Source organism: Sabethes cyaneus, chromosome 2 (genome assembly GCF_943734655.1).
Source record: "Sabethes cyaneus chromosome 2, idSabCyanKW18_F2, whole genome shotgun sequence".
NCBI classification, from domain to species: domain Eukaryota; kingdom Metazoa; phylum Arthropoda; class Insecta; order Diptera; family Culicidae; genus Sabethes; species Sabethes cyaneus.
The window spans coordinates 194,883,274-194,902,903 of record NC_071354.1 but is presented as its reverse complement, the minus strand read 5'-3'; positions in this window follow the sequence as shown (position 1 = coordinate 194,902,903).

Sequence of the window (19,630 nt, the reverse complement as noted above, 5' to 3'; positions counted from 1 at the left end):
AGCAAATTATTACAGCAATCAGCCATACGCGGGGGGTCTGTGAAACGAAGGAAATCGCTTTCATCACTTATAACCTTCAAATGTAAATTCTGAAGGAAGGAAATAAATCCAAGCTCAGTGGATTGGCTGGCACAGCAAAGATGGCGCGTAATTGAATTAATATTACGACAATTCATACTTCAATATCGGCGCAAATGAATAGCGTGACTCCTAGGGGAGAATCATTAATCGTACAATCTAATCTAATGGATCTCGTAGTAAATTGCTAACTTTTGCTTTAAGCTAACATTTATACAATGTTTCACTGTAGGACTCGCAAAGCAAATAGATTTCAAAATAAGATCGAAATCGGAGTCGAAAAGATGAAGCCATCAAGCAAAACTTTCATGAGCTATACTCAGGAGTCACAGAACAGGATACGTTGTACCACCTATATGCACTCCATTTCAATTCGGTTTCAAACATCTTTCTCACCGGTTGCCGAAAACACGAAACTGAAATTCTATACTGATTCTACACAAAAGCAAACTACACAAACAAAAGCAAATCTTAAAAACAAAAAACCAATTTGCCAAACTAAAGGCTTAATGTTCAATCATAAGTCAAAAGTCAAAAGAACAGTCAAAAGTCAAAAGTCTAAATTAAAAAGCCAAAAGTCAAAAGTTAAAAGTCAACAGTCAAAAGTCAAAAGTCAAAAGTCAAAAGTCAAAAGTCAAAAGTCAAAAGTCAAAAGTCAAAAGTCAAAAGTCAAAAGTCAAAAGTCAAAAGTCAAAAGTCCAAAGTCCAAAGTCAAAAGCCAAAAGTCGAAAGTCAAAAGTCAAAAGTCAAAAGTCAAAAGTCAAAAGTCAAAAGTCAAAAGTCAAAAGTCAAAAGTCAAAAGTCAAAAGTCAAAAGTCAAAAGTCAAAAGTCAAAAGTCAAAAGTCAAAAGTTAAAAGTCAAAAGTCAAAAGTCAACAGTCAACAGTCAACAGTTAACAGTCAACAGTCAACAGTCAACAGTCAACAGTCAACAGTCAACAGTCAACAGTCAACAGTCAACAGTCAACAGTCAACAGTCAACAGTCAACAGTCAACAGTCAACAGTCAACAGTCAACAGTCAACAGTCAACAGTCAACAGTCAACAGTCAACAGTCAACAGTCAACAGTCAACAGTCAACAGTCAACAGTCAACAGTCAACAGTCAACAGTCAACAGTCAACAGTCAACAGTCAACAGTCAACAGTCAACAGTCAACAGTCAACAGTCAACAGTCAACAGTCAACAGTCAACAGTCAACAGTCAACAGTCAACAGTCAACAGTCAACAGTCAACAGTCAACAGTCAACAGTCAACAGTCAACAGTCAACAGTCAACAGCCAAAAGTCAACAGTCAACAGTCAACAGTCAACTGTCAACAGTCAACAGTCAACAGTCAAAAGTCAAAAATCCAAAGTCAAAAGTCAAAAGTCAAAGATCAAAAGTCAAATGTCAAAAGTCAACAGTCAAAAGTATAAAGTCAAAAGTCAAAAGTCTAAAGTCCAAAGTCAAAATTTAAAAGTCAAAATCAAAAGTCAAAATTTATAAGTCGAAAGACAAAATTCAGCAGTCTCAAGTCAGAACTCAAGAGTAAAAAATCAAAAGTCGAAAATTATGTACCAAGTTTTAAAAAATCTTACCAGGGAAAGAGGGTGTAAAAACATTATACAATGGCAATTGCATTCGAGATAGCATCTGACATACGTCAAAGTAGTAAGCTGGGGCCTCGTTAAGAAGCTCATATAGCTCTCATCCGAGCTTCTGTAAGCTTCCCAATAAATTTGTTTGCTGTACAATTGCTTATTAGACGCTTGCTTTTTGATTACTGGCTATATAACGGTTGAATAAGAAATTTCCGCTAGAAAAAGAGAGAAAACACTAGAGAAAGTAAAGAATAAAAAGTGGCACGAAAGAAAAAAATCTTAATAGAAGGGGATGGAAAATGGGATATGAAAAGAGAAAAAAATCGTAAAGGAAGAAAACAGAAGAGGAAACGAGGAAAAACGAGGCAAAAATTGAGGAGACTAGACAGAAAAAGATAAAGAATGAAAAAAAAAAGAAAAATGAGAGAAAATAAGAAAGAACTCTAAGGAAAACGAAGAAAACAGGAAAGACAATTAGCATAAACCAAAATGAGAAAAAACGAAATAGACTTAAATATGGCAGAAAGAGAATGGAGAAAAGAAAAGAGAAATAGATGAAAAACGCAATAGAAAATAAAATAAAATGGAAAAAATGTAAACAGAAGACAAAAGGGATAAAAGGGAATAGAAAAACAGAATGCGACAGAAAAGGAGAAAAAGAGTAACAACGGAACAGACCAACGAAAAATGATTTAGAAAAGGAAAAAAACGAGATCGAGGCCGAAGAAAAGAAATAAGTCCTAAAGGGGTAGAAATGGAACAGAGATAGACGAAACAGCGGGCTGAAAACGAACTAAAAAAGTAAAATGGGCGAGAAAAATATGAAAAACTGGAGATAAAAAAGGAAAACCGGAAAGAAAAGGGAAAAAGGGAGCCAAAAACAGAACAAACAGACACAAAAGATGAAAAAGAAGAATGAAAAAAAGGAAAAGACACAGATGGAAACGAAAAATGAAGAGGAAAGGAGATCAAAAGAGTTAGAATAACACAAGAACTGGGAACAAAAAAAAAGGGAAAAATAGCATAGAGAGAGGACTGAAAACGGGAAAGAAAATAACAAAAATCGATTGAAAAGCATGAGGAAAAACAGGATTGAAAATAAGCATAAATGGAATGAGAAACGAATAAAAACACACCAATGAAACATGATGTTTACTGGGACCGAGAAAAAGTAATACAAAAGCAAAACAGGAACAATGGTTACAAAAGGGAAGGCGATAATCAAGGAAAGGCAAGAAAAAGAGAAAAAACGAGACAAAAAGTGGGAAAGCAGAACAGGAAAAACGAAAAAGCGGACCGGAAGGAAATAAAACGTGCGAGAGAATAAGACGAAAAATGTCAATTTTAATTTTAAGTAAACCATTATGCCTCTGACCGGTTTAAAGTAAAAATTTAATAGATCAACCTCATATTTTAGACGCGACCTTTAATGAGGTCAGACGTTTAACCCTAGATTGACTGACCGAAAATCCATTAAAAGTCGAGCAGTCGGAGCACCCGGTTATAAAAAATTGTTATTTAAACGTTTCAATTTACGTAAAATTATGTAAATAACAAGTATTCGGAGCCTTCTCAAGTAACAATTCTAAAGCATCATTACCTCTGGTTTTATTGTGGAATGACGCATTACCAAGAGAATACGTGTCAAAACACACTTATAGCTAGCTATACAACCATAATAAAACTGTTAATAAAGCAAATTTATTGTGGTTACTTATATTACCACGTGGCTGCACCACGTCTCCTATAAAGTTACCATAAGTGTGGTGTAGCAATACAAAATGGCGCACCAATCAAAATTGATCTTATCGCGGTTGCTTGTCAAACCGCAAGAAATCTGTTAGTTTTATAGAGCTATTAAAACAGTAATACCCAAACAAATTTATTGCTGCTATTATGAAGAATACCAAAGTTCAACACTAGGTCAGATTGCCATATTCCAGTATTTTGTTTAAGCTCGCAAACAAAAATTCATGAAAGCAAAGTGTTTTGCAGAAAGTAAGTTACTATCAATCGATTTTCTTGTCACAGGAAGCAACTAAAATTATTTTGCTGGAAATTGAAGTTGACTAACTGAATACCCAAGTAGCACACTTTTGTCACTTCTGGTTGCTGCAACCTATTTATGACTGAAACCAGTTATTAATCGGTTACCACAACTAGTTTATAACAACTGTGCTAGTAGGGTATGTTTATTTTGTTTGAACAACCAGTTTTCGTAAATTGCAAATTGTAAATTGGCGCGATGATTTTATCCACCTATCACATTAATATGTAAAATTTATTATTTATTCTGTGGGATATTTTATTATGGTCGCTATAAACCAAATCGATCAGAATGATGTGACAGTAAAACTTTAACTTTTATGCACACGGATGTATTTTCAAGTTGACAAATCATCAGCTGATTGAGCTTTTACCAGAGCGGAAAGCGAAAAGTTTTATTAAATTATGGCGATGGGTGTCAAGCAGCGAAATGTTTTATTGTTGCTTTCAGCAGGGTGCGGTACGACACCTTGAGCTTATAACCTTATTCTTATAGAGGTAATGAAAACATTCTTAGGAGTGGGCCGCTTGGTCAGAAGAAAGTTTTATAGCGGTCATCAGAAAGTTCTGGTGGAGCTCATAGTTTTATTAGCGGTTTTATAAAATTGGTCATGAAAACCATTAAAGGAACGTAATAAAACTAATTGTTACTTGGGTTCTGACGATATATCAAAAGGAAAAAAGAAAAACGGTACAAAACTCAAATAAATCGAAATTCAAGTCTAATTTAATGTCCAATGTGAAGTTCATTCGCATGTTCGATTTTAAGTCCAATTTTAATTTTTAATTCTTATTTTAGGTTTAACTTTAAGTCAAACTTAAACTGTGTTTGCAAGTATAATTTCAATTCCGATTTCATGTCTAATTCCCAGTCCCTATTACTCCAGATTTAAGTCTAATTTCAAATCCAATGTTAGGTCCAACTCTCAGTTCAATTTGATGTAAAGCCTCATGTCTAAATATGTCTAAATTCAAGTCTAATTAAATGCTCTATCTCAACTCGATTTCAAGTCCAATTTCAACTATACAATTTCTAGTTCGATATCAACATTAAATCAACATTAAACATAATAAATCCTGTTGCACCCGAAAGTTCACGTTTTTCCACCTAATCGGTTCCTAGCAATAATCAGAGCCGTCGCTTGATGCTTGTGATGCTATCCGATTCTGTTCCATCCAATGCGAATGTGTTCTGTCTTGACTGCTTCCTTATATCTGAGCAATTGTCTGGAATTGTCTAAGTACTAGTTGAATTACAGTAGCCAATTCATGCATGCGCCCGTGTCTGGAATGTTGTGTAATCATGAAAAAATAACTCCTCATCTAACTTCCTTATACTTTTCAAATAGTATTTAAAAAGCCTTCAAAGGAATTTCAAATACATATATCTACAGCCGTTTAAAGCTCCATTAGATCGCATATTCGCTGAGAACAGCTAGTTAAGATTACCATCAGTGAATTACCGAATTAAGGAATGTAATAGGACGCCAGTTTCCTTATTTGTGAATTTAAAATTGTAACCGTATGAATAAGCCCTGATGATGGGCTGTGCAGTGTTACCAGGAAACATGTAATTTTAGTTTCGTTTATCAATTGAAAATAACAAAATCACTAATTTATATTCGACACACTTCTTAGTGAAAATCTAAAAAAGGTGATAGGGGAAGGGCGGTAAAGACGGACACCTTAAGGTAAAGACTCAATATCTACTCAAATATAACTGTATTGATCCCAATTTTCGTATAAACTGAACCTTTAAGTCTCTGTCTAATAAAGTTACAACGTGTGCTGGAAAATTTCTTCCAAAATTTATGCATTTTTTAATATTATAAACATCATGTATAAATCAAAGTTTCTGCGCATGGGCGGGAAAGACGGACACTTGGTATGGGAAAGACGGACACTCGCAAAAAGGTGTCACGCGTCGTTGAATTATCAGTATTAAGAAAAATTAACATATTTCATAATGTATTTAGGAAAGAATTGGTTTGGGAAACCTTCTTTCCGATCCCCCCTTTGAGCGAGAAAATAGAATGGTTCCCTTCAATATTTTAATTGGTGACGAATTAATCGTTTCTAAAAGTTGGCTCATTCCAACTGTTATATGACTTCTGGTTACTTTTACATATATAATATGGAAGTATTTGCAATGTTAAATCGTTGTTAGGTGTTGTTGTGAACCCATTTTGTTCAAAATCTGTGTGTCCGTCTTTCCCTACCGTTGGGTGTCCGTCTTTCCCGACTTGGATACCATTTTTTCAAACTTCAATAACTTTTTACTGAATATTCAAAAATTCACTAGGTTTCCAGTGGATATTCAGTGAAAGATCAAACTAACGCAATGTCGTCGGTTTAGCATGAATATGTTGTTTTTTAACGATTTACCAGCTATTTTCTTCACGCACAAAATTACATCGGTTAGCGTATGTACGCATTTTTTCTTTGTTTTGCTTATAAATTTGTCAGCTACGCTGCTAAAAATCGGCAGTTTATTTCAAAAGTGTTAATTCAATCTATAGAAACATTTCCCATCATTGATTTGCTTCAAAAAATTATTGTTTATGAAATATGACAAGTGTCCGTCTTTCCCGCAGTGTCCGTCTTTACCGCCCTTCGCCTACCTATAAAGCGTAAGTATATTTACATCGAATTGATTCACCTTTCAAGTATTCACATACAACTAAAACAATTGCAATAGCACTTAGACCTTTCACCAGCACAATCCTGCTTTGATCTAAGCGATATGACTGTCATCACGCAGTCAGCATTCCAAGGACACATGCACCTTGTTTACCCATAGGGTTCAACGCATATTCAACGTGTCTGTCAGTCACATGCATAGTTTTGCATGTAATCGTTGCGATGCGCAAAATACGCTTTCAACATTACCAGCAGCGAAAACATCATTATCGCAGCTGACGAAGGCCACCCAGCGATCAGAAGGTTAAGATGTTGCGTATTCGCAGCAGAACCTTCAGACAACAGACGTGCCGCCCTTCGTTGAACGGATTCAGAGTAACATGCCCAATTGGTCAGAGAATCACGCTGCATGCAACCTTCAACGGCTTCGCAAACGAGCAAGTTGGTATTGCCTGCCTGCCGTCCGTGACAGGAAATGCTTCTCCCCATGACCCATGAAACCAAACAAGCGTGACCTTCGTGGGCACAAAACGACAATGGGATAGATAACTAGAAGAGGCGCCTCTTCGAAGGGTTGCCATTCATGGTACAACAATGTGATATTACGGTGGGCAAGTAGCAATCAGAGCATGCAGAATCTTCACGGTCCCGAATACTTGCCTATACTATCAGCATTCCTGTGCCTTTCGGCGCGAAATAAGGATGCAGGTCACTAGGTCAGCGCATAGACATTGAACCGAAGATTTCAATCGGGCGAAAGAGTGGCGAAGTACAAAACGTACAATTGCATCAGCAAATTACCTTTTACTTTGTCATCCTACCTAGGGTAGATTGTTTTTTCAACTGTTTATGTCGTTGTTCGGAAAGTACTCAATTCAGTTGATAAATTTTTTCAATGATTATTTTCCGCTTTAATTACCTGCTCAGGTGGGAAGTGTGATGACCCATATTGATCATAGTTAACTGAAGAATTTTAAAACCATTTGAAGGTTGACAATGCAGAAATCTAGCAACCACATCCGCAACAGTTCAAGGCAAAACTATATGCTCGCGCCTCTGTAGCAACATATGCTGCACTTTTGATTTGCATTTTTTTCGATGCTCCTCCGCATTCACGCATGTTTCGAAACAATGCCATGAATGAACATACAAACATTCGAGTAATGTTGCTGGTCTCGTCCTGTTTGCCTCAGCCGGGGAAAAACTGCGCGTCCCTTTTGATGCGTCCTATGCATTGACTATGACGCAGTGTTACGTAATTGTTGACACCTTTCCTTCTCAGTGTGTAAATTCATCCTCCGAAGGTGTTCGCAGCCCAGCTTCCATCAATTGCGTCATCGATGTCCGCGATGTTCGAGGTGAATTTTCCAAGTTGCATATGCAGTACTTACCTATCAGTGTATTGTAGTGGAGAGTGCTCATACAAGTAAACTAGCAGCATATATAGGGCAGGGTTCTGCGCGGGCATAACCGTTGATAAGCGGGCCGCATGACTGGCAAAGGGCTCGCCCGTCATTGCACTGCCACTGTACGACTACTACTGGTGGCACTCGCAGGCTACCGATTGGAATGCGCTGAATTTTGTGTCAGTATGCAGTGAATGGCACTACCTACTATGTACATGCTGCAGCTTCCGGCAGTTTGCGGCATTCCACTGGGAATGACCCAGATACCGGTCGTTGAACTTTGCGAAATAGATAGCGGGAAGAATTGCATTGCATGGAAAAGCGTTATTGACAAACTTTCATTTGAAAGTTGAGTTTTGAGATTCTTCCTTATGGTTTTGCTTAGTTCTTGCATGCTCAGTTACAGGCCCAAGAATGAATTACGATACCTATGTTTAGAATGCATTGCTATTGTACGCTGTTTGACAAGCTTCTTAAAATATAAGCACCTTAAGTACATATTTAAATATATTTATGTAGGGGAATTTCCCCGGTTGTAAACTGGTATGGGTTTTCGTCATAGATTTTGATCGGATCATCCAATTTCGATTTTTTTGAAGCATTTGAAAATTGAAGTCATACGCATCTTTTTGATGAAGACAGCATATTGTCGCTTAAAACAAAAAAGTTATTGCCAAATGAGAAATAGTGCATTTTTTTCTAGAAAATTGTTTTCAGAAAATCCCCAAAGAAGAAAATAATATAAAGAAATTTGGAAGAAAATGAAATATTACAACCATTTATTAATGAAAGACACCATTCAAATGCATATATCAGCTTCGTAGTTTAATCATTGAAATCTGAATTACAATGAATGTAGGAAAAAACAACAAGTTTGAGATCTCAAATATGCAGAATTTGCCGAATATACATGAAAACATGTTTTATGACCTTTGAAATACTAAATAATTGTTTTACTGCCTGGTTTAGAACCAGAGAACTTTACTGTTTGACAACCGGGGCGGACAGCATTTTGCAAAAAAATTAATACAACATTTCGGATTCGGATTCGCATTCGAAGAAACTTTTTTGGCAAGGTAAGGAACACATTTGCTGCAAAACATTCTCTAAGTTATATTTTGATCGTCATTTGGTCACAAGCAAGAATATCATAAGACGAGACGTTGGTAGTAGTTTGGTAGTGCTAATTAATAGAAACGCCGAAAATGATGGATGTTCCACAACATGAGCCGTTTTACAGCCGAGGACAGTCGTCAAATTCTGGCATGCATTAACCTATTCATTTGAATTTTCAACAATTTTTGACACTGAATTTTGTTAAGAGTCTATAGAATCACATTATGGTGTCACTGCTGTGATATTCCATCTTTGGCTATCCTATCACGCGAAACTGACTTACCCCTATTTTCACGAGAAACTATCAGCCGGACTGCGGTAACTTTCTCTGGTCTAGTTATACGCTTTCGGCAACTTTCCAAATAATATGTATACACCACACATTACACACACGGGCAAATCCTCTTTTTTTTTAACGAGTAGGGAAATCTGCTATCAGACACCTGAGAAGACAACTCAGGGAGTGGGGTTTGGTATCCCGACCCCCCTACTGGGGCGTGAGGATCCAGACCCACTAAAACCCTACTCGAGTCTCCAGCCTTAATCCCCCCTGGAACCACCTTATCGGTATTACTTCAGGGAGGGGCTATTGTGCTTAACGCACACTCTTAGATAACTACTGGACTATGGTAGTTAGGCTGTTTATTCGCCGTTGATCGGCTTTCCAGCGGTTTTGTACGATCTGGGTAGCAGCCGCATTGACCGCACCCCAGACGTCCGAGCTAGAACACATCCTTTGGACTAAGTTATCCGGAGTAGTGTCCTGTCCGCTAACTGCCATCATGTTGCTTCTCGCGCCCGCGAAACGAGGGCATATGAAGAAAGCATGTTCTGCAGTTTCCTCAACCTCCGCGCATTCGGGACACTCGGGGGACTCCGCATGCCCAAACTTGTGCAGATACTGTCTAAAACAACCATGCCCTGACAGAATCTGTGTCAGGTGGAAGTTGACTTCGCCATGGCGCCTGTTGACCCATCCGGATAGTTCCGGGATAAGTTTATGTGTCCACCGGCCTTTTGTGCAATCAGACCATGCCCGCTGCCATGTGATCATCGAGGCCGATCTTGTGGTACTCCGTATGCCTCTAGTTCCACGTTCGTTGAAGCACTCTACGTCCTCGCTGATGATGATATCAATAGGCATCATACCCGCTAAGACGCAGATTGCGTCATGTGAAACTGTGCGATACGCACTCGCCACTCTTAAGCACATGAGACGATAGGTGCCTTCCAGCTTGGCTAGATAGCTTTTGGTACCTAACGCCGATGACCACACCGGCCCGCCATACCTGAGTATGGACTGGACCACGTTGCCTAAAAGCCTTCGCTTGCTGCCATATACCGCAGAGCTATTAGACATCATACGAGACAATGCCGAAATAGCTGTGGAAGCCTTCTTGCAGGCATAGTCGACGTGGCTCCCGAACTTGAGCTTGTCGTCGACCATGACTCCAAAGAGTTTTAAGGACCGCGTTGACGAAATAGTGCAGTCCCCGACGCTGATATTTGCTTGCTGCACCGACTTGCGGTTGTTCACCACGATATCCTCCGTTTTATGATGCGCTAGGTCCAGTTTCCTGGATCGCATCCAATCTTCAACAATGCTTATAGAGTGGGCAGTCGTCAACTCAACCTCTCTGATAGATTCACGTAGACGTCCAAGGTGATATCGTCCGCAAAGCCGACAATCACCACCCCTACCGGGAACTTTAGCTTCAACACCTCGTCATACATGACGTTCCACAACACCGGGCTCAGTATGGAACCTTGCGGAACCCCTGCGGTGATTGGAACGCATTTCTGACCCTCCTCCGTGTTGTAGCATAGCACACGATTCTGGAAATAATTTTCCAGAATTCTGTACAGCGACACCGGCACTTGGACATTCCGAAGCGAGCTGGCTATGGAGTCCCAGCTAGCGCTATTAAACGCATTTCTCACGTCGAGCGTGACAACCGCGCAATAACGAATACCTGTCCTCTTGGGCTGGATTGCCACCTCGGCTGTCTTAGTGACAGACAAGATGGCATCCACCGTAGATTTGCCTTTTCGGAAGCCGAATTGGTTCCTTGACAGACCGTTTGTACCCTTCGTGTACTGTACGAGTCAGTTAAGGATAACCCTCTCCAGCACCTTGCCGGCAGTATCGAGTAGACAGATCGGCCTATATGACGAGGGGACACCCGGAGGTTTTCCCGGCTTCGGCAAAAGGATCAGGTTCTGTCGCTTCCATCTGTCCGGGAAGTGGCCAGCTTCCAGGCATCTATTCATTACTTCCCCGAATAATTCGGGAGCCTCTAGAATGGCCGCTATAATGGCCATATTCGGGATACCGTTTGGCCCCGGTACCTTGCTCACCTTTAGGGTTTTAGCGATATCAATGAGTTCCTCGGTCGTAACCGTCACTTCGTCCCCGATCTCCAAACCGCCGTCACCCACGTTACTTTGGATGTTCGGCATGGAGGCCGACCATCTTACGCTATGGTCTGAGATACTGGAACGTCGGCCGTGGGACGACTCAGCGGCCTGGGGCCAGGGCCTTGGCTCGTGGCGCGGAAAGAGGCCCTCGATGATCCGCTCCAGCATCTCTGGCGATTGCTCTGAGGGCGCCATCACTCCCTTGGTCTTTGCCATTACGACCCTGTAGGCATCACCCCACGGGTTAGCATTGGCACTAGCACATAACCTTTCAAAGCAGGCTCGTTTACTAGCTTTTATCCCACTCTTAAGCGCTGCGCGTGCAGCAGCAAATGCTACTCGACATTCAGCCCTGCCTTCGTCTGAACGAGCCCTTTGCATAATTCTCCTCGCACGAAAGCACGCTCCGCGGAGTTCCGCAATTTCATCTGTCCACCAGTAAGCCGGTGACCTACCATACCTATGTCGACCTTTCCTAGGCATGGTAGCGTCACATGCTCGCGACAGTACCTCAACCATACCGCGATCACCGCACTCTCTCCGGATCGCTTCCACAAATACTTCGGGATCGAAGTATGATGTCTTCCATCCACGGGTGGTTGAAGTGTTGGCCCTACTCGCCGCCTGCCGCCTCGTTATCTGACCGACACCATAGCGGACCGCCTGATGGGCACTGTGAGTGTAGCCATTGTCTACCCTCCAGTCTCCTATCAGACCAGGACTGCCGAAAGTCACGTCGATGATAGACTCCGCCCCGTTCCTACTGAAGGTACTTGTGTTGCCGACGTTGGCTAGATCTACGTTAAGCTTTGCCAGAGCTTCAAGCAGAATCCGACCCCTATGGTGGACAAATCCTCTAATATGGCATAAATACCAGGATGCCACATCCCCCTGCGTAAAATGAAAACGTCAATATTGATTATTTACCTTGTTAGTAAGAGCAAAGCCTTGGGCTTAAACGTCCGGGCTTCTAAGACTTGACACTTCTTTATCGACAGACTTCATAGCCGGCTATTAGAGTACAGGACCGTTACGGGGCTAGTGCAACAATCCTACTGTCTCTATCTAGCAGCGCCGCCTAGCCGAGATTCGAACATACGACGACTGGTTTGCTAGGCCAGCATCGCACCTCAAAACTAATTAAGCGGTTACCTTGTTGATGCAGACATCAAATTTTATCCAACTGCTGTCACTTTCTCTGCTTCGGTTACGCGCTACTGGCAACTTGCCAAATAATGTTTAAACACCAAATATTGTACATAACTGCAGCAAGCGGTCGCGAATCGATCCTGCATTCTGGCAATGCAAACCCCGAACTATCCGCATTTGAGTTGGCTGAACTGTTGGTTGAGTTATCTCGAATCCATGGTGGGTGACATTTTGAAATGATGTGGAGTACGGATCTTGTCTTAATTTAAACAGTTCATAAAGATCAGCGAATCCTTACATATTTGGCTAACCCGTCGATACTCGATTCATCTGCGACGGATTGACATAATGAATGAAAAATCCAGTTATGATTAGCAGTTTCCTTTTGACATACTTTCTTATGTGAGCGCTAGCACTTTCAAACGATTTGAAATAGTTGCCCGTGTCAAATCTTGTTCTTTCAGAAACTCATCCTTCACTAATGAAGATCTCCAATTCTTTTTGCTTTTGACCGCTTGCTTTCGAAGCGTTGATTCCACTCAAAGCATTGTGCTCTGGGTTAAGCATGGCCGTCATGCACGTCCATAAACAACCATATATTTAAGCCCTAAGGTCTCGTATTATAAAAGTCAGGTTTTTAACGTACAAAACTAAAAGTTGCACTTTTTAAGCTCCATTCAATTCTACGATTTGATATGCATTTGTCTCTAGATGCATGCCCAGGTTGAAGAGATTGCATTCGAAATAGAATAAAGGACACATGTCGTTCTCATTGGCAAACCGATTGTTTCATATTGTACAACAAATTATGAAACCATTCTATTCGTTCACGTAACTGACACAATAGCATCCGTCAATCCGTCCAATAAATGGTATTGGCATACTTTATGAAACAATGATTGAGCCGAGCTGAAATGATTGAACGGACCTGATAACGAAAAATAAACTTAGCTAGACAGGTATACCTATACGATGCAAAACCTAACGGTGGCATTTTCCATACATCCTCCACATCCATCTATCACATCCATCATCCTAGCAGCGTATTGCGATCAAATCTGAAACACGTACCGATCCCGTCTGTTAGGGTTGATTCTTTTTACTTTTCCTATACTGTAGCAAAGGTATAAGCGTCACTGTTTTGAACAAATGTTTGCCTAAAAAGTTTACTAAAATGTTCGGAATTAATTGCATCACAGGAGAAAATTTGACAAAATTGGTCCATTCAACTGATCATCGTCAATACCATTAAAGTTTCTCCATTTCATAATCTTCCTAATGTCCTTATAAAGTTCATACACAAAATTCTCTTTTTCATGAATTCTTTCGGAAAGTTATAATAAAAAATCAGCATACAGATGGAATTTTCAGTGCAGCAGTTGGTTACAAAAAAAAAACATTGATAAACATTGAGAACAAAAGCGGTTTTAGAATTCATCCTTGCGGGGCTTCACTCGTTACGCTAGATAACTCCGATTTCATACCGTTAATTTCAACATATTGTGATCGACCTCACAGGTATGAACGAAAAAGATCAATAGCACATTTTTCAATTGGGAATAAACGCTCAAGTTCTTGACAAAGCAAAAAAGGATGACATTGTTAATATACAATTACACAAACAAGTCGGTAATAAAAGACAGTGTGACACAAAGTGTTCTTTTTAGACCATGTAAAGGAATTTTATCAGTTCCAGAAACATCATATGATAGCAAAACAGAATTCAGTTAGTACTCAGCGCTGTCCTCAGTTTAATCCATTGCTGATCCACCGATACCAACGTCACCAGCTCTAAAGGACACCTCTTTGAAACTTAATCGTTTGATAGTTCACCAGAGCACAATGAGATATCAGGCGGACAAAAATCAGAAAACTGACTTTCACTAATCCGCTTAATGAAATTTTCTATGGATAGCAAACACTTCAATTAAGAAAAATCCAAAATAGCAAGTCTCTAGTCGATGTTGTTTCTGAGATAGAGGCTGTCAAAGTTGAAAAACGATATGACATATAAGCTTTTTGCCATTCAAACACGTTTACTTTCAAATCAATTTTTGAATACTATTTCCGAAATTAAATCTTATGTATTATATATCATTAGAAAGGTAATGAAATGAGCTTTCCGAAAAATAAATGGTTTAGACGGCTAGAAGAGAAATTATAATAATAAAAAGCATGAGAAGAAGGGAAATATAAAAGAATAAAAGAATTTTCTGCTTTCTTAGTCGAGAACTTTTTTTCTCCAGATATCTCCAGGTTAATTCCTCCTTCTGGGTTAAATCTCAGGTATATACTATCAACTGATGAAAGAATTACGTGCCACCATGCGCCACTCTGCGAAATATAGTGTTTTGAAAATCTCTAGTCACCATAGGAGATTTCAAGATTAAATATATTTCCAGCGAATAACGCACACACACACACACACACACACACACACACACACACACACACACACACACACACACACACACACACACACACACACACACACACACACACACACACACACACACACACACACACACACACACACACACACACACACACACACACACACACACACACACACACACACACACACACACACACACACACACACAAACGCGCGCGCACAGCTAACTGATCAACGTGAAATTATGTCAACAGAAGAAGCATTTAGTATAATCATATTTAGAAACTGGGTTAAACAGATTTCAATATGAAGTAATTCATAGGGAGTCACCATCGAGATTTCCTCCATACAACGTTCATGGAACTATGAAGAAAACATGCGCCCCTCCTGTTAAGTTCATCGAAGAAATGTCTTCGAAAATTTTAAATTGCAATCCATATTGAGTGGGCTGAATTTTTAGCCTAAAAATAAAAAATAAGAAAACTTATCCAATTTAATTCTACTATGTGTATTTTATTCAATGACAGATACGTATTTCGCCTACGACTTGCAGGCTTCCTCAGTGTCTGTTTTAGAACCAGAAGTTCGAAAACAGACACTGAGGAAGCCTGCAAGTCGTAGGCGAAATACGTATCTGTCATTGAATAAAATACACATAGCAGAATTAAATTGGATAAGTTTTCTTACTTTTTATTTTTAGGTTTCGTATTCTACTAAGACGCTCCAAAAATTTCAGTGAATTTTTAGACCTATGGCCTATTTCAAGATATGTTCTAGATCTGCTGAACTTATGGACCAATTTCGGTAAATCTTACAAAGTCTTATACATGTCTTATATGGGACGAATGAATAACTTAACTGGCCTGATAAACTCCATTAAGTTAAAATATTGTTAAGAATAGGGGAAAATCAGCAAAACTTAATACTTTCCGATGACAATTAAGGAAGAGGTAGGCACCATGAGATTTGCCGGAAAATTTTACATAAGGTCAGTTATATTTGATCAATTGCCAGGCAGTTTCTGAATTTCGTTCGTTTTAGGCTAGGTTTTCCCGTAGTGCTTTAAAGCCATTTTCAAAATTACTTCAAAGTTTCGAATAATTTCATAAGTGAAATACTGTAATAATTTTAACAGTGAAATGCATTATATTGCACAAATAAATAGCACAATTAAATAATAGAACTAAAGAAATTTGTACGAAATTATTATTTTTATTTAAATACATACAAAGATATCCAGAACATCAAAATTTATTATGTTGATTCTATGTTGAAAATGCATCTTTTTCATTAAAATACATTATTTAGTCATAAAAGTGTCTGGAAGCTTCAGGTAAACGTATTTAAACATACTTTTACTAATAATTCAGATAGAATAACGCATGCCCCGGATATTCAAAACACCATATCTCCCAAACTACCAATATTGTCTTTTCTAGTTAAGTGATTCTTATGTAGAATTTGTCTGGGGAACATTTTGAGCATATTTATTTGAAAATAAAATTGGGAATGTTTTGAGATATTCGCATTTTTGGTTTTAAATTGCAAAAAAATGTATGATCTTGACAAATTAGATAAAAACTGATAACATCATTCGATTGCGCGGTCAAAAACGCATAGAAAAAGTATATTGGCATGTCTTCACATCAAACTGTTGCAGAGATATTTAAACCCGAAAGATGACTTTTTTTTGAAATTCTGTGAAAAAGGAAGCAGTGCCACTACTAGGGGAATTGATCAATCGGCGTAAAACTTCGGGAAATTGGTTGTGGGGTCGGAATGAACAATTATGCCAACTTTGGTTGAAATCGCTGATGGTCGAATCCACTCGTTTGAGATGGAACGACCCATATTAGTTTTTCACATATCACAAAGGTAAACAGTTAAGCCCTTTTCAAAATATGTTCGTGAAATGTTTGCAAATGTACTCTAACAACATATTTTAATCATATCAACTAAAAAACGTCAAAAATCCTAGAAAAAATTCGAAAATATTTTTGTCCGCCTGCTTGTATGGAAATCCCCCATAGTGCAGAGTTTGTTTGCGGGATGTTTTGGGCTGAGAGGAAAAGAAAAAATTTTTAGATTTGGTCTTTTTATTTCACGATTCCCGATCCACTTACTAGGATAATGTTTAGTTCTGAATGTAATACTTACAAAAGAAGACTGATAAGTACAAGTTTAGAGTACAGTTTCTTACTAGTACGTCAATCCAAGATTTCGTGCAGTTGGCTCGACGGCAAGTAAGTTGGGAGGGCAAATTTTTAATTCTGTTACTTCTACTACTTAATAGTAGAATTAAAAAAACCTGCTCCAATTTTTTCTTGTTAACTCATCAGATTGAGGGGTGTTACGCACAAAATTTCATCGGCTCGGCGTATTTTTTTGATTGTATATTTGAAACACTTGAACATCCCTCATCTTGTAGACTCGTGCGTTCAGAATGAGGCCTTTAATTTGATTTTAATTTCAAAATGGTGCGAAGAAAAAAGAGCAACGTATCAAAGTTTTGCTAGCGCATATCGCATACCGCATACACGTCGAGTAAACGAAATACATAAAAGTTGGCAAAACTTGCATCATTAGGTCTTTGTGTACCAAGTTTGTCGACAGCATGGAAGCCTGGATCACGAGGAAATTGAAAGCTGCAAGCAGCAGCGACCACAAAAAGCCACTGGCCACGCTTTCAAGCGGAACCTCAAGCTCTCCGTTCGAGATGTAGCAAACAAGCTGGGAGTTTTAGCCACACACGTGCATTAAGTTAAAAAACGAGCCGTACTGTTGACTTAACAAAACGGTCAAAATATGATCCCGTAACTTCGTCAAGGTAGATTTCAAGCAGTTTCCAAGACAGGAGTTTTATAGGTCAACTGGAAGGGAAAATGTGGCAGACATTTTCAAACATATGAAACTGTCGAATATCGCTAATAAATATTTGGTTTGGCAAACTGTTTATATCTGCGGCATGAGAAGTAACATCTTTAGTGCAACCGGTACCGTCCACCAAGATTTTTTTGTAAACGAGTGTTTAGAAAAAGTCTATTGCCTCTCCTGAAGGAACACGGTTGTTCCGTGCTGTTTTGGTTGAATTTGGCATACTTTCATTACGGAACTAAGGCCATGAAGCGGTACGCCATCAACAACGGTATTCCTAAGAACAATTATCCTTCCAACACGCCATTACTCCGCCCGATTGAGAAAAAATGAACCATCGTCAAATAGAACATGAAGAAGACCCAGGTTCCGGTTACATTCTAGATGGCCAATTCGAAGCGAGAACTAGTTTTAAGGCAAACTAGCATTCTGCTACGAATGAAGTGGACATAGTGGCCTGGCTGTACAAAAAGCACGATGCTTTAGATTCATTCAACGGAACACTGAATTTCAAAAACTTTGAAAAAAAATTATAATTTCATTTTCAACGTAGAATGTTTTTATTTGCTATATTCTATCTAGACCAAGTTGATGTCCTGAAAGCAAATAATTTTGAAAAAATCAATTCATTTTATCGATATACTAATAGCATTTAATGAAAACTGAAGTCTTGTTTGCAAGCATTGATAATAGAATTTAATTAGGATTATATTCGGAAAAACTGGTTTGTTTGTAACTTTTTATTTGCGAGTAAACTTGACTAAAATTTTAACAAAAAGTGGGTGAAAGTGCATTGTTTTTCAATGAATACAATGAAAAAAGTGTGGGGATGAGAAAAACACTTCTCTTTGTGTGAATGGATTTCACCACTGTTGAAGCAATTCGGTGATAAAGCGGAAGGTTACACTTGAGTAAAAAAAATTACAAGCCAGCCTGCACCACTAGGTGATTCGATCGAACTTTTTTTCACCAACTGGTCTGATCCAAATGCATATTTTATGTACCAGCAGAGCGGCACCAAAACCGAACACTCCGGCCTAATGATTTTCGGCTAAAAATAGAACTGCTGCTGCGATCCTGAAACAATTACCCCGACGACACCGGATTCAATTCCAATAAGGTATTTTTCTTTTATTGACTTGGAGCTGGAAGTGACAGAGTACAAAAGAGCAACAAAACTAATCTTTGTTTTGTGAAGTTTGAACGTATGTACGCTGCTGTTGTTACTGATGCTGCCATGTTGAGAACAAACGGATGAAATGTGAATACCACGACCTACCTACATATGTTAGGGTGTTTCAAATTGTATATTCTAGTGAGCTTTCACAAAAAATCTACAAGTAAAAGCATCACGTTCGTTTTTCATTAGGAAGCTTTTTGTGAAATAGAATGCTTGATGTAAGTAAGATGAGTTGGTGCGTAATATTTTTGGTGTGAAACAACGGTGCCAGAGAAAGGCTAAAAATAGGATAAGCCAGCTATTTTAGGAACGCCCGTCGCGGGGGCGGGTGATGGTTTCCGATGTGCAGAGCTAAACGGATTTCCTTCCGTTAGTTCCTTCAAGGATTATACACGTTGATAAAAAAGGGAAGGAACGGTACCGATGGGATATGTGCTTCTATATTTGGAAAATGAACGTCAAGCGTCTGAGATGATACGGTACGTTGTGTCTACCCGAAGAGAATATCATTATACGTCTCATATGAAAGTGTCATGATATTAATACAACATAATTGCGAACGTGACTGAACTTTTGCACGATGTAGTTTTTGTCTGCTACTCTAGAAATAGCAACTAAAACATTAGCCTTAATAAGCGCGAGGGAACTGTATCGAGCATCTTCTTTTGAATTCCCTTGATTTTAAGATATACAAAACCATTTCTATACTTAGAATTCCAGTAACTACACCAAGTGATATGCAAATTT